General features: G+C 34.4%; 1 pseudogene; it reads right to left on the reverse strand.

Annotated features, from left to right (window-relative positions):
- Window positions 1-15,276: 15,276 nt before the first annotated feature.
- Window positions 15,277-16,301, reverse strand: LOC101544622 (metalloreductase STEAP1-like; annotated as a pseudogene).
- Between the last annotated feature and the right edge of the window lie 579 nt (window positions 16,302-16,880).

Raw genomic sequence — 16,880 nt, forward strand, 5'->3', positions numbered from 1 at the left:
TATGATGATGCTTTATGATAATGTCATTCAGATAATGTCATTCACATATTCAGATTATGTGATTCAAAGTACCAGAAAGCAAAAGATATAAATAGGTGTTGACACCATGGCTTTTCAATGTGTTTATAAAGAGGAAAAAATGAACAATATATTTGTTTGTTCATTTTGCTTGAGGGTCGCACTCAGCTATGATCAGGTATCAGGAAACCCTTCTGGTGACGCTGGGGACATATATGGAATGCCAAGGATCAAAATAGGGTCAGCTATGTGGAAGACAAGTGCCTTACTCACTGTACTATTGTTTCAGCCTCCCAAATATGACAAATGTTATTATAATAAGATGTGGCACAACTCTGAAAGTGATGCCTATATGGTCATGGACATAATTAGATGACTAACTATATTTGAGGAAGGAAAAATGATTAAGGGAAATAATACTAATTGATAACTTTTCTATAATTTATCTCCTAACACTCTGGCATTGTTGGCCTGTATTGGACAAGTAGCACACACATGTGCACTCAGAGTTCACTCGTGGCAGTGCTGGGGAGATGATTCTGGGCTGTGGATCCACCTCCTAACCTCCAGTTTGGAAAGCATGCCATACTCAGCTACTCTCTGACCCCACACTCCAGCATGTTATACAAGCACACACAGGAGCATGCACACACACACATACATTAAAAGTGATATAATGAAGCATTTAGATATTGAGGTGTAATGTTGATAACATAGTGGAAGTTGGGAATAAGTAATATTTTTTCCTATTTGACAGTATTATTTGCATTCATGTATTTCCCACTGGTTGTGAAGGTAAATATATTAACAATTGAAGAATTTATTAAAAAAATGTTAAACAAATGAGACTCATAATGGGAAAAGTAAAGAAGTTGTGGTTACTGGAAAGAAAACAAAATTCTGCATTCAGGAAATTAGAACGTCATATCAAAGCCATGTTTGGACAGAAACTGAAAATGTCATCTATTTCTTATAGATAAGCTCATTTCTTATGATGAGCTCAAAAACAATTTTTAAACTAATGACAATTTAAAGAGGAATACATAGTTCCTATCAATCCATGAGTCCAAAACATAAAAATTCAGTGTAAACTTTTTAAAAAGCATTAGATAGGCTCATTCTTAATTACTAAATTATTTCTTGTTATTAGGGAAAATATTAACATAGTTTTTTTCCCCCTGGATCTGAGTTCATGGGCAAATCTGGGAGAATAAGAACTGAAATTGATTGAAAGATAAAGGCCATGTTGGTCTGATGAATGTTAACAATGCCATCAGTTTGTTCCAACACACTTCACCTGTAAAAACTGCTAACTGGAACTGTTTGGTGTCATTTGGCTCTTCTTTGCTTTCTTTTCAAAGTACCCCCCCCCATCAGTATACATATAATTAACTTTTTTTTATTTCTGTAAATTTGTATCAACTGCTAAGCATACTGTGAAACTATCAAAGCTCAACCTATATTAAAACACATTCCTAGAGATTTTTCCAAGCTATAAAATATAATGTTTCTCAAAATTGTGCCCACAACCCTAGAGTTTATCTGCATCTGAGATATATGTGATATCATTGCCTAATCCCATTCTAGACTTAACTGAGCCAATATCTTAGATGTTAATTCCTGGGAATATATATTTATCCTACTCCTTGGATATTTCTTATCCATTGGTTTAACATCTTTAAGGAGTTTGGGTTTGTGAGTGATCAAATTTATATAAATATAAAAACTAATTATATTTTCAGATATCACGTCATAGTTAAATTAGTATTATTATTGATATATATTTTACAGAATTTGTAATTTTAAGAATGGTACCTTGAGGTCATATTTGGAGGCCTTTGTTGATTTTTAAAAGATACTTCAAAATTATTATATGCATTATAGATATGCATATTATACAGAATATATGCATACATTAAGATAATCTAGAGAAGTTCTGAAATAAATTGACACAAGTTTGGGGATTGTGAAATCAAATTTTTTGAAGTCAGTGTAGATATAACAGAATTTAAAATCAGAGATAGTATCTCCATTATCAAGGTTATAATTTACTCACTAAAGTTGAAATGTTATTATAATTAACTGAATCATATTTTATATTACATTTTTTTAAGATGACTCCTTCAGTTTTGATTTGGGAGAAGCAATGCAAGATATGACTATAGCATTGTAGGATAACATGAGGTTTGTCCTTTCAGCCTTGCCGCAGGGAACTTAGTTTACCTTAAAGCAATGTCCTTTCTGTATGGACACAGGAAGACAGTTAATGTAATGTTTTGTAACTTGGGAGCCGATTGACCCCAATCATATTTATTCCCAGGCTTCTGCTTTCTCAACTCAGTTGCCCTTAGTTCCTAGGACCCCAAAAGCAGGGTCCCGGCGAGGGACGGAATGGACCAAGGGCAAGCTGTGAACTACTCTGGCTTCGAAATGGGCCAGGCCAAAGTGCTGCCTTTGTAATGTTTTACATGGCATCAGAAAAAAAGACTAGAGGAGTCATAAATTTTTGCCCAGCACCTTACAGTTCCCTGAGTATGCTCTGAGCACTGTGTCAGAAGCGGTTCCTAAGCACTACTGGGTATGGATCAAAATCAAAATGATCCTCCTCCAAATAACACTTTGACTGTATTGGAAGTGTTAATTTACTTAAATGCATCCATGATGCAGTTGCTTTGATGACATGTAGAAATGCTATGGAAGCAGACCGAGTGTCCTCTCTTTATTTGTTATTTGGTACTTGAGTTATTTCCAGATCATGGTTTTAATAAATAACGCCACTATGAACATGCAAATGTGAAAATCTTTTTGTATCAATGCCTTTATATTGGCTGGAGCGATAGCACAGCGGGTAGGGTGTTTGCCTTGCACGTGGCCGACCCGGGTTTGATTCCTCTTCCCCTCTCGGAGAGCCTGGCAAGCTCCCCGTGTTGTATTTGATATGCCAAAAACAGTAACAAACAAGTTTCACAATGGAGACATTACCGGTGCCTGCTGTAGCAAATCGATGAGCAACGGGATGACAGTGACAGTAACAGTGACAGTGCCTTTATATTCTTGGTAAAGATGGCACAGAGAGATATTGTTGTCATTTGGAAGCTTGATCTCTAATTTTTTGAGAAGTCTTCATACTGTGTTCCACAGGAGATGCACGGGACAACAGACCTTCCGACAGTGACTGAATGTTCCTTTTCACCACATCCCTGTTAACACTTGTCTTTTCCAGGCTTTTTCATATTTACAATTATCATTTGTCGTTTTTGAACTTGACTGTTGAACTACCTAAATGCCTTCTTTGGTGAAGAGTCTACTCATCGCTCCTCGATTTTTTTTTAACTTATTCTTGTTGTTATGTATTTTATTAAGCTCTGAGAGTATTATGTATCTTGGATATTAAATATTTGATGATGTGTGATTAACTGCTACCCACCCACAGTCCATTTTTTTAGGCCTTATTTCTTTCGCATTGTAGAAATTTTCTTCTAATGCAGTTCCATTTCCTTCTGCTTTCAACTTTTTTCCCAGTAATATCAGATTACTGAGGTTAGACTCTTTGAGAACTCTTTCTATGCTTTCCTCAATGTATTTTATAAATAAAAATTTGCATTTTCTCCTAAAAGGGAGCAACATGACATGCACCATAGCTGTGCCACTGGACCCTATGCCAGGCTGTTCCACTTGGGGCGCCACAGACGGGGAGTGGGTGAGAGCCCTCCCGACCCCAAGGGACTCAGCCCTGGCGGCCCAAAACTTCCACAACCCAATGGCCACCATGCTCAAGGACTCTCCCCACATACTCAGGCCGAGCCTCATACAAGAGTGAACATATTCCTGGACCATCATAAGACATGCCCTACCCAATCTCCAACAGTACCACACAACATTTGATGGGGTTCAAATATAGGCAACCAGTAATAGAGGGAAATATATATGTATATGTATGTATATACACACACATGTATATATGTATCACTGTAGTCCTGTTGCTCATTGATTTGCTTGAGTAGGCGCCAGTAACGTCTCATTCGTCCCTATCATGTTCAGGGTCAGGGGAATGAAGCCCATTATTGTTACTGTTTTTGGCATAACAACTACATCACTGGTAACTTGCCAGACTCTGCCGAATATATGCCATATATATGTATATATACACACACATACATATATATGCATATGTATATATTTTTCAGATATATATATATTTATATGAATGTTCACATCACTCAACTTTTAACAACATGTGATATCCTAAAGAATATCTTAATAGCTCCTGCGAAAATATAACAATCTGCACATTCTTTCCTCTGTGGATATTTTTTGTAGCATTTTCAGTTGTTTTTCAGAGCAAACAATACAAATATATTTTTTCAGTTGTACTTTGGAAAAGGGATTGGGGATTGGGATGGAAATATCCCAAATATGCTGGTGGGAAGGTGTAATGATGGTGGGATTGGTGTTTGAATATTAATTGTAAGCAAATACTGTGAACTACCTCATAAAATAGAAAATTAAAAAAATTAAAAAATAAATAAAAATTAGATTTCATGTTCTCTAGACCATATTCAGTTCACCTTTGTGTACAGTGGAGATAAAGTTCTAATTCCTTTTTTGAAAATAGTTTTTACAAGTAGCTATCCAGTTTACCCAGTGTCACTATTTGAAGAAGCTTTCATTTCTTCATCTTTTCAAGTATCTAGCCCCTTCACTGTAAATTAGCTCTTCACACATCTAAGCTTTATCTCTTGACTCTCAATTCCATTCCAAAAATTTAAAGTCTGTCTTTGTTTAAATACCATGTGATTTGATTGCTACAACTTTGTAGCAGAGTTTAAAAACAAGGACTGGGATTTCCCCTTCTCTTCTTTTCTCAGTATTGCTTGGATAGACTGCAATATTGGGAATTGAGTTATCCATATGAAATTTAAATGTATTTACTCTATTCTATGAAAAATACAATGGGAATTTTTATGGGGAATGTGTCTGCATCTGGAAAGTTACTTTGGGTAAGATTGATATTTTAAGAATCTTTAGCCTTCTAACCATTGAACAAGGAATGTTTCCAATTCCTTCTTTCTTTGTTATTTTTTTCAGAAGTAACATACAGTTTCCCTAAATACATCTTTAACTTCCTTTGTTCATTTCTATATATTTAAAGTTTTTTGACATAACTCTTCTTGACGTAATTTTTTTCTTAAATTTCTTTTATTCACTTTTTTTTTCTATAACAGGGCAATAGATTTCTTGTGCTTCAACTTTGTAACTTTACCGCATAGATTTATTTTTTTATTATAGCAGTATTTACTGGATACTTAAGATATTCTGTGTCTAATATCATGTGAAATGAGAACATTGACAGTTTGACTTAAGAAATTTTAATTCCTTTTGTTTCTCCTTATTTTTTAAATGCTGTGGAAAGAAAGGTGAAAATTATGTTGAATAGTAATAGTGAAAGTGGATATCCTTGTCTTGGACCTGATATCAGAAGAAAGGTTTTATGATTTTCCCCATTAGACAAAATATTCACTGTGTGTTTTGTCTATAGTCTTTACAATATTGAACTAATTTCCTTCAATTGACATTTTGTTATGGAATTTCATCATGGATAGGTGTTGAATCTTGCTTAGTACTATTTATGTATCTATAAAGAAAATTAGATGACTCTTATTTTTATTTTTATTAGTATTACACATAATGTTAATTGATTTGCATATATTGAATCATTATTACATGCCCAAGGTAATCACCACTTGATCATGTTATATGATGAGTATAATAGATTGTTGTATTTGATTCACTAGGATTTTTTTGTAGTATCTTTTCATGCATGTTCAGAAATATTGGTTTAAATTATTTTTTTTCATAATATCTCTGTCAGTTTTGGGTATTAATATAAATTTCATTTCATAAAAACTGTTCCAGAGGAAGTTACAAAAGACTTGTACATCAAAATCTATGTCATTACAAAAAGAAATGCAGTCATAAGGAAACAGAAAAAAAACTTTTTCATGAATTGGAAGAATCACAATTGTTAAAATGATCATTCAACTCAAAGCATTATACAAATTCTATGCAATTTATTTTAAAATTCCAACGGCATTCTTCAGTATATGGAACAAATATTACTAAATATGTATGAAACCACAAAACTCCCCAAATAGTCAAAGCAATCCTGAGAGGAAAATAAGACTAAATTACATTTGTTCCCTGAATTTATACTCTCCTACTGTATTGTATTAGAATAGAAGACACAAATCAATAGAACATTATTGGAAGCTTAAAAATAAATCCTCCTATATTTGTGACATTGGAGTTAACTTGTAAGAAAGAAGGACATACGATGGGAATGGAAAGTCTCATGACAAACATGTAGTGGATAGCTCTATGCAAAGATGAAATTGGATCACCATCTCACATCATACACAAATTTTCCCAAAAATGATAAAATATTTTGAGTTAGACATAAAATATATGAACTTATTAAGGAACACACATGCAAAACACAACATCATATTGGAGGGTAATAGGATATGATTAAGGTGTCAAATAAACTGTGAAGGAGGAATAATTTTGGTGATTATGAAACTGTATTATATCCCTGAAACATATAAACATTTAAAAATCTTATAAACAAATGCTACCTCAATAAAAAATTAAAAGTAAAGATAAGCATAAAGATAAAAATTGAATTATCAAAGAAAATGTAATTGGGGATATTAGCATAAACTTATGTTTATTATATATAGATTATGACTCACTTGTATCATTTGTCATCCTGTTGTTCATTGATTTGCTCGAGTGGATGCCAGTAATGTCTCCATTCGTCCCTGTCATGTGCTAGTGTAGCCCAATGGCGTCGGCTCGTTCCAGGAACAGGAAGAGCCTCAAACCATTCATTCAGGGTTTTTACAAAGAAGACTGACAATCTTGTAGGTGGGCAGCCATGCGGTCTTTTGATGTTCTGTGGAATCCAGTTGGTAAGAACTCTAGTCCAACCGTCGTCTCTGAATCGCATTATGTGTCTGGTCCATCTGATTTTCGACACCTTGACAAATGAGATAGCATCCCTGATTCTTGATCTTTGACGAAGGTTGGAACTGCAGATTCCTTATCTCACTTGAGTGAAATCTTCACTCCCATTCCCTCCGATTCCAGTCATCACAAGTTGTTATTGAGGGTGGCACTGAAGAGTTTCAGTGAAATGGTATCGCCCTGTCGAGACAATCTCTTTACCTTGATGATCACTTCCTTGTAGAATGGTGAGATCCTGGTGGTGACTCCATAACACAGCTCACAGAGGATCCTGATGTATTGAGTTTGAACTCCCTGTTTGGTTAGGGCTTCGATGACTTAGTCTCAACAGAATCAAAGGCCTTCTTTAATTCAATGAACGTTGGACAGAGTGGCATCTTGAGCTCTCGTGAAACTTCAATGAGCTTGGTCACTGTGTGGATATGGTCCATCGTGCTGAATCTTTTTCGGAACCTGGCTTGCTCTCATGGTTGTCCTTCTTCTAGTGTTCTTCCTATACTATTCAGGATGACTTGAGTGAACAACCTATAGTCGACAGACAGCAAGCAGATTGGGATATAGTTGCCAATATTGTGGATGTTTCTCTTCTTGTACAACAGAACGGTCCTTCTGGCTTTCCATTAGGACAGAACTGTGCACTCAAATAGGTATTGTGTGAAAACCCGAGCCATTGTATTGATGAGTACTGGTGGCAGATTCTTCGGGTTTTTGGGTTTGACCTTGTCTGGACTGGATGTTGTATGCTTCTTTATTGACAAAATGGCGTGTCGAATTTTGGAAGGGAGAACACTGGGAATGAAGTATCCATCCTGTGGAATTTGGTATGTGTGCAGGTGGACATGTCTATTGAAGAGATAAGAGTAGAAGTCATGGATAACCTTCTCCATTGCCCTTCTGGAAGATGTGATAGATCCATCAGGATGTCAGAGGGCAGTCATCTTGGTCTTGCAGTTGGTGAAGGACAGGCGGGTGTTGCAAATACTTTTCCCAGTTTCTGCCACACCGGCCAACACTGCTGCTTTTCTCTCTTTGAAGTCTTCTTTACCACTTTTCTGCACAGCTTTGCCAGCTCAGACATTACCTTGTGATTACCTGAGTCTCGTGCCAAACCACGTCGGCACATGAGCTTGAGAGTTTCTTAAGATAGGTGTCTTTTTGTGGCTTTCTCTCTCTCGGTGTTCCTCACACAATCATGGAGGTGCTGAACCAGTCGATAGTATTCCTCGTAGATGACATATGACATTATGACATACAGGCATGTTTACATATAGTCTTTGTTTTTAACAAAACTATTAATAATAACCTCTTGGTAATAAGCACATCTACATATAACTGCAGTAATGTGGATGTAGATGGATGTGTGGTAGATAGATGGATAGATATATAGATACATCGGTAGATAGACATACACATAAAATAATTGGATGCATACATAGGTATACAAAAATATCTATAAACACACAATGGGATACTACTCATTTAAAAAAATAGAAGAAAATTTCCCCATCAGTGACAACATTAGTAAATTTTAGGAATATTTAGTTAAACAAGCTAACCAAAGAAAGACAAATACTTAATTATCTTACTTAATTATCTTACTTATAAACCAGGCTAACAGATAGAGAATAATAAGTTGGTGTTGCCAAAGGCAGGATGTGTAGTTAAGCAAATATTTTTAGGAGGTTAATCTTATAATTGGAAAGTGGTAAGTTATGGAAACAACATGTACAGTAGAATAACTGTAGTTGATATGTAAATGTTTTTGAGAGAATATAAGTAAAATGTTTTAATTACAAGAAAAATATTTTCAACTATTAATAGATATAATTGTTATTTATATATTGTGACAATCAGTTCACAATAGATACAGTTTTAGATTTATCATGTTTCATACTTGTTATTAATAAAATATAATATTAATGCTTTAGTAAAATTTAAGCATTTGAAAATATACAGAAATGAAATAAAGTACTACAGTCTGAATGAGCCTTAATATAATGCAAATAAAATAAATCAATTACAGAAAGTCACTTCGAATATGATCCACTCTATCAGATATCATGAAAGTCATATAGTTATTACCACCACTTTTCCTCTTATAGTAAATTACTCTCTCTAAATCTCTGTTGTTTTGTTTTAAAATTCAAAGAAAAATATGCATTTAAAATATGCTTCCTCTGATCATTATATTAATTCATTAATCTTTATATTAATTCATTCATCACTGTCCAGTGATAATAAAAATTAAAATCCAATGATAGTCATGAAGAAAGAAAATGAGAAATTACAGTGCTTATCAAACTGGATTTGACAAATTTATAGAATAAATTCTGACTTTTAAAGGTAAATAAATATCTTCATGTGATTTGATAAACCTGAAAAATGCAAACAAGCCTACATTCTGATTGAACAATCTTTTTGAGGTCAGGTAAGACGCAATAGCCAGGGGCTCATGCTTTGCATTGTTAGAAAGGACCCTGTTCAATCTCTTTTCTAGAGTTCTCCTCACTCAAAACTTCTGGGCATAGGTCTACAGGTCACAGAGCACCACATGATGTGTCTTTGGTGAACCCTAAGCACTGTTGGGATGATTCTGGTGGTGCCTTGTACGTAGGTCTGAGTAGGCCCTAGTAATGAATAATCATTATGGCTGGTCAAGATTCAACAACAATAATCCTCTGACTGCTAGGAAATCACCCCTAAAAATTAAAACTACAAAATAATAATGTTCATTATTCATATTTTGCACAATTAATTAATAACCAATACCTCGAGAGTAAAATACTATTATTAAAATTTTACTTCATTTTGAGTGACAATATAGAATGCGTAACTGTGGTCATATAAAATAGGAAAATAACTTCATTAGTTGATTAAGAAAATAAATTACTTATATATTTGATTTCATGAGGAACTGAGAATAGTATATTCAGTTAAGTGACTCAGCAAATTTAAATGATTAAAAGATATGCAGCAAAGATGAAAGCAAATTATCTTAATGTAATGCCTTTAACCCATCAAAATGAAAACACTGTGTAAGCCACGTTAAAGTTCAAATTTAGGTAAAAAAATTAAATCTTTAAAATATATAGCAAAATCAATATTTCTTTTAGGATACAAGAATTGTCTTAAAACTGCCCAGTAAGTAATAAGGACAAAACAAATTACATAAAACACCTATAAATATCGAGTTTAATTACTGATGTATTACTATAATGTAGTATTTTATTCTATAATATTTTCAGCCAATTTATGAATTAGATAAATTGAGAAAAATACTTTTGTCAGTGACATGTAGAACAAAAGAATGTGAAACTCAGTTATTTCTAAATGAAAAAAAAAAATGCAGTCCAGAAAGCTCATTGGTATGCTTATGGAGAATTGACTCATCCATTATTCAATACAGTGGAACCCATTTGTCTTTAAGGTTTGAGTCTAATATATATATAACATATATTATAGACATATAATATACACATATATATTTATATAATAATATTTATAATTTTAATTAAAATTAAAAGTGGGTCAGAGAGATAGGGTTTAAGATACTTGCAATGCATGTGTTTTAATTCGCCATGGTCCTGTAAGCACTTCTAGAAATGATCCCTGAGCACACAGCCAGAAATAAGCCCTGTTCACCTCCAGTTATTGGCCAACCTCCCCAATTTTTGCACTGCCAAAAATGTTAATAAAAAAACATTGCATTTGAAGAGATAGGTTTTAATAATACTTTAGGTTTTCTGAATCTACAAACTGATATTGATGGCACATAATAAAGGCTACAGAAACTAATTAACCTCTGGGTTGATCCTATTGTACATGATAGCCAAGGTCATAACTTTAAATTTCAGTTTCCACCAGAGTAATTGTTTTTCACTGTGTTCATTCTAACCAGAGAAATTATGAAACTACTAGAAGTCTCCCTCATTATTTATTCTTTATTAAATGAGTAAATATAGTGGCAAATGTTTAGATAAGCATCTAGGAAATTATGGGCTAGTCAATTTTCATATGCCTGACTGCCCTTGCCTAGAATATGATGAGAGTGATAATTATGGTGCACTTAAGGAACATAACTCTGTTAATAATGTTGTTATTAAGATTGAATATTCAGGCCATAGTAATAGGGCAGCATATAGAGTGTTTGCCTTGCATGCAACTGACCTGGATTTGATCCCTGGTACCTCATATGGTCCCCTGAGGCCCATCAGGAGTGAATGATCCTTGAGCATAGAGCCAGAAGTAAGATCAGAGCAATGCCATATGTGATACCACTAATCCCCACCAAAAGAAAATTGAATAAATCTTGCAAATGACGTATCACAGTGACAAAATAGAAAAATTTAGCCTTTGTCCTAAATTCATGGTGTTAATAATATGTCATTCAGTGTTGTAACTGCAACAAATAGCACACATGATAAAACATAATTCTTTTACTAAGATATAACAATAGAAACAGATCTATCAACATTTTTCAAACGTCACACATAGCACTGAAATTACTTGTAATGGCCAAATAGGAGATGATTTTATTTCTAGACATTAATATTTGAAAAGCTTATTGCAATCATTCTATACAACAGTGAGGTATCCATTGACAGAAATCTTTGTATAACCCGTTCCGGATCAATCAGTAAGGACATTTCTTGAGTGTTATAGAATGTTATGTTATAAAAAACAACTTTTTTTAATGAAGAGTCTACCTCGGTTCATTCAATTTTGGCCAATGAACAATTTATATGTGATCATTGTTGACATCTGGTTAATATTTTATGGTTCTTTATCCTATACTTCAGGGAAATGGATTCTGCTTTTGATTTTTCTTTCAGAATTTAAACATTCACCGTCACCGTCATTCCATTGCTCATTGATTTGCTCGAGCGGGCACCAGTAATGTCTCCATTGTGGGACTTGTTGTTACTTACTCAAAGAAAAAATATCTAGAACTCAACTCAAAGGCCTATGACAGTCATTTTTGGGCGGTGGTGTTGAGCCATAAGTGGTTATGCTCGGGGCTGTTTTGATCTCTCACATCAGGAATGAATCCCGACTGCTTGTGGAAACATATATGGTCTAGGAGATATAGTGGATATAAACTGGGCTCATAGAATGCAAGGCAAGAGTTGTCATTTCTATCTCTCTGGCTCCAAGACAGGCCTTATGTATAAGTAGCCAGATTAACTTCAATGACGCATTTTCAAAAATTTAAGATAGATCACCTTCCATGTATTATTTTATTTTAGAAAAGATCACAGTTAGAACAGAAGATTTAGGTCTCTTACAATCTCCTCAATATATTTTTGTATCATTTTTATATATAAACATATAAAATAAATGGCTAGTGTTAAGGAATACTAGAGCTAAATATTCAAACCACAGAGCCAACAACACTGAAATTGTGAGACCCAAATTTTAATAACTAGATTTAAAAGGTGCTCGTCAAGATAGAAGACTGGAGATAAGGGTCGGGGGAATGGTAGGAGAAGGAATCTAGTAACATTGGTGGTGGGAAGTTGATAACGGTGGCATGGTTGGTGATGGGACAACGCTTGCCAAAAACCCAATTATAAATAACTGTATAATTTAAGGTTCTTTATAGAAATAAAATTTTGGAATGGAAAAAAATAATGAAGTTGTTTCAAACAACCAAATAATTTAGGACCTGATCGCTAAATCTCAAGAATATACACAAGTGGAGTTTTACGATACTGCAATAGCATATTTATCCCCTAAATACATATGTATTTACAATCCACGGATTTAAGACTCATTTCGGAATCTTTTATTTGAAAAGAATTTGAGAGATTATCCAGCGACTACTTAAGTATTTTCAATGCACTGGTTAGTATATCAAGTGTTTTTAAAATTCTGGTAATCACTTGTAAGGATTTATTTTTAATTATCACCATCATCATCGCCATCATCATCCTGTTGATTCTCAATTTTCTTGAATGATCTCAGAAATGTCTCCATTCGTCCTAGCTGTGAGATTTTAGAAGCCTCTCTTTGTTCGTCCTTCTCAACGGTGCTTCATCGGAGACTCTTTCAGGGTCAGGGGAATGAGACCCATCTTTGTTACCAGTTTTGGCATATGAATATGCCACAGGAAATTTGCCAGGCTTTCCCATGTGGGCTGGAAACTCTCGATAGCTTGCCAGGTTCTCCCAGAGGGAGAACTAGGCTATACAACGTTGCTTCCTGGATCTTGGTTTTATCGTTTCTGGATGTTGGCTGTTGATGTGATTACATGGCGCTGGGGGCACTTTCTGGGTGTGACTGCCTAGCTACTGGAAAATGGGGGATCTGGGAGGAAGAGGCCCAGTCCTGATCCAGTTTCTTACAAGTTCATGTTCAGAATTTAAGAATCAGCTCTATAACTATGTGTGATGAGGCCTTTGGTGAAACCTCTTCTCATCTGGATTCTATGTTCTTAACTGCAAAGGTTGAGACTCAGCTTCTAATATCTTTACGTTTATAATCATTTCAAAATAAGATAGTATATGACAAAAGGGAGCTATAGAATTCCAGACAGTTGAGAATAAAAGAAGAATGGCAGCTAAATTCAAGCAAATGATGACTAATATTCTTGTATTTGAAAAAAACAATTTAACACACTCAAACTTGCACTCTAATTTCTATCAGTTAAACCATATTCAAGTGTGATTGGTACACAAGTGTCAATCTGTTAAATCCTACTTAAATGTGACATACAAAAATGTTGTGAATTTAACTCCAGTACTTTCTCCTGCTCCCATTAATATGAGGTTATTATTAACTATTAATCATTATTATTATTTCTGTAGAATAATTTTAGGCATATGAAAGTATCTATAGATTATAGATCTCTCTCTCAAAGGTGGTTACACCTGCACACAAACAAGATGAATAGAGCTCATGTCCTAAAATTTCACAAAATTTTAAAAGATTTTGTTTTTCAAAAACTAAATCATTTCTAGAGGTATGTAAATTTAAAGACTACTATTAATAGTTCTGTGCTATGCAATTTAAAATTTATTTTAAAAGGTAAATTCTACAGATATAAAATTTAGTAAGTGAAGAAAGTTAAGAAAATTTAAAGAGAAAAATATGAATAGGCCTACCTATAGAAAAACCAAGTGTATTTTCTAAGAAAGGGAATACTAGCTTTATATAATAAATTATTATTTTATACATATTGCTTAAGTGTCTGTGTTAATAAGTAAAATATAATAAAATCTTTTGACTACAAAAATAAAACCTAATCATACATAGAACATTCAGTATAAATGAGATGTTGATTCATTACTAAAAATGGACTAGAGGGGCTGGAGCAATAGCACAGCAGGTAGGGCGCTTGCCTTGCATGTGGCCGACCCAGGCTGACCCAGGTTCGAATCCCAGCATCCCATATGGTCCCCTGAGCACCGCCAGGGGTAATTCCTGAGTGTAGAACCAGGAGTAACCCCTGTGCATCGCTGGGTGTGACCCAAAAAGCAAAAAAAAAAATAATAATAAAATAAAATAAAATAAAAATGGACTAGAGATATAATACAGAGAGTATGGTGCTTGTCTTTCACACAGCTAACCCAGGTTTGATCCTTGACATGTAGTATGTTTCCCTGAGTATACCAGGAGTGATCCCTGAGCATAGAGCCAGGAAAAAGCCATGAGCACCACTAGGTGCAGCTCCAAAAAGAAAAAAGATAGAGAAATATTTCTTTATTTATTACCTCCACAAAGCAGGTGCTTTGCCCCCTTTTCTCTCATTTGTCAAGTCATACTATAATATTTGATTGTATTTATACAGTGCTTTTTGTCAAAGCTTTGTATAAAACTCATGAGTATTAGCCTCAATGAAGTATTTATTTCCTTATGAATAGCTCTTTTTGCTTCTCTACTTAAAAATGAATATTGCAACTGAGAATGCATAGGGCTTTATAGAACATGGGAAATATATTAAATACTTACTTGGATGTGAAAATGACAATTTCTCTCTAAGTTATAGAGTATAGTATTGTATATAATTTTTTGTGTTAGGTAATTTTTTTAGGTAATTTTTTGAAGTCAGTCAAACTTATTTCCTCATATTTCTCTTGAAATTATATTGTTTTCTGTGGTCTTTCCTGATTTGGTTTTTCTTTTTTCTTTTTTTTAAGATCCTCAAACATCTTTTTATTAAAGAAATATAGATTTGAAATGTTTATGGTTAAATCTATCAATATTGAACAAGTATGTAAATAAATAGTAATTCTATGAGTGAGAAGACATCTCAATCTTAACTTTGCTGACATCTTCCCAACCACGTCTGATCTTCAAAATCTTCTTCCTGAAGTACGGCAGGAACAGTATGGCTTTACCCATCAAGACGACAATTGGAAGGAAAACAGCTATCATAAAAGTTGGAGGTGTGCACCATATAAATTGACTTATGTCTATCCATTTATCCCAGGCAAAAATCAATGCATGCGTTGTGCCAAAGATAACGGCAACAATTCCCAGATTTCTCTGAATATAGTCAAATTTTCTCCATGTCAAAGAGTCACTAACAGGTGGAATAGATGTCTCAGCCAAAAGAGCCAGTAATGCAAGTGTAATAATCCCCACAGATACATAAATTTCCATTCTCCAAACATCATCCTCAATCCAGGCATCTTCGCTGTTTTGTTGGACCTGTTTATACGCCCAGTTTAGCAGCATGTATCTGTAGGATCGCCTCATTGGATAAGTCAAACTATAAATTGCATGCAGTACAGCAAAAAAAAAAAAAAAAAAAAAAGCTGAGAAGCCCAAATTGCTTTCTTGTTAACATCCACTTATCCAACCAATTTGGAGATCTCTTATACTTGGTTCCATTACGAAGTTGTACAAGTGCCGTTATTACACCTGGCAGATAAACCAGTGCCAAGAGGGTGATGGAAACCATTGGCAAAACTTTGTTGATGACCAAGATTGGAATTCTATATAAATATTGTTTATGGAATTTCACATAAGGGTAAATGACTTCTCATTACAGTATAAGCAAATGTCAAAAAGCCCACAACAGCAGCAATTCTTAGTGGTAAGGACCACATTGGAAAGAGCTCTTGTTCTTGTTGAAGTTCTGGAGGGCAATCATATTCATCAAAATGGGTTGTTTGTTGCATGTCCAAAACCACAGGTCTTTTCAGCATGCTTGTGTCTCCTGAATCTTTTTTCAAAGACTCATCATCTTCTAGACTTCTTCTGGGCTTCATTTCCCAACGTTCTTGGTTTGTGATGTTTTGTTTGCTCTCCATGGATTCTATATAGTAGGTATGGATTCAGCCACCGGTTCCTCGGCCCGACCGGCTGAGCACTCGGCTCGTAATGGCTGCCTGGCACTATCAGATTTGGTTTTTCTTTAGACTCAAGCTATCTATAAGAAAACATTCCTTACGTGGAAAGTTGGGATACCTTTCTATTCACAACATCCTTCCCACCCCCATGTTATAACTCTCAGCAGGAAGGCACAACTTTTATTTTGGTAGATTGAAATAGGGTTATTGTGGCTCATTAGTGTTAAAAATTGTTACTTGACTTGGCTTTCTTTCCATTATTTGATGGACATGATTATGATTATTTAGTTCATAATGACTTTCATGTGTCATATCATAATCTATAGATTTTTAATAAATTCAATAAAATTTTGATTTATTAAAAACAGGATCTGGCAATCATAATTATATCAAAGAAGTCTACAAATCATAAAAAAATGTAAAGTACAAGTATATGTTGCAGCTTAGGCCTCATGTTTTCAATTTTGTTGAGTCTGTTTTGGATTCATGGCTATATCACTCACCCTTATCAGTAGTATACCTGAAGCCCTGTTGCATGCC

This window comes from Sorex araneus, chromosome X (assembly GCF_027595985.1).
Source record: "Sorex araneus isolate mSorAra2 chromosome X, mSorAra2.pri, whole genome shotgun sequence".
In the NCBI taxonomy this organism is placed as follows: Eukaryota; Metazoa; Chordata; class Mammalia; order Eulipotyphla; family Soricidae; genus Sorex; species Sorex araneus.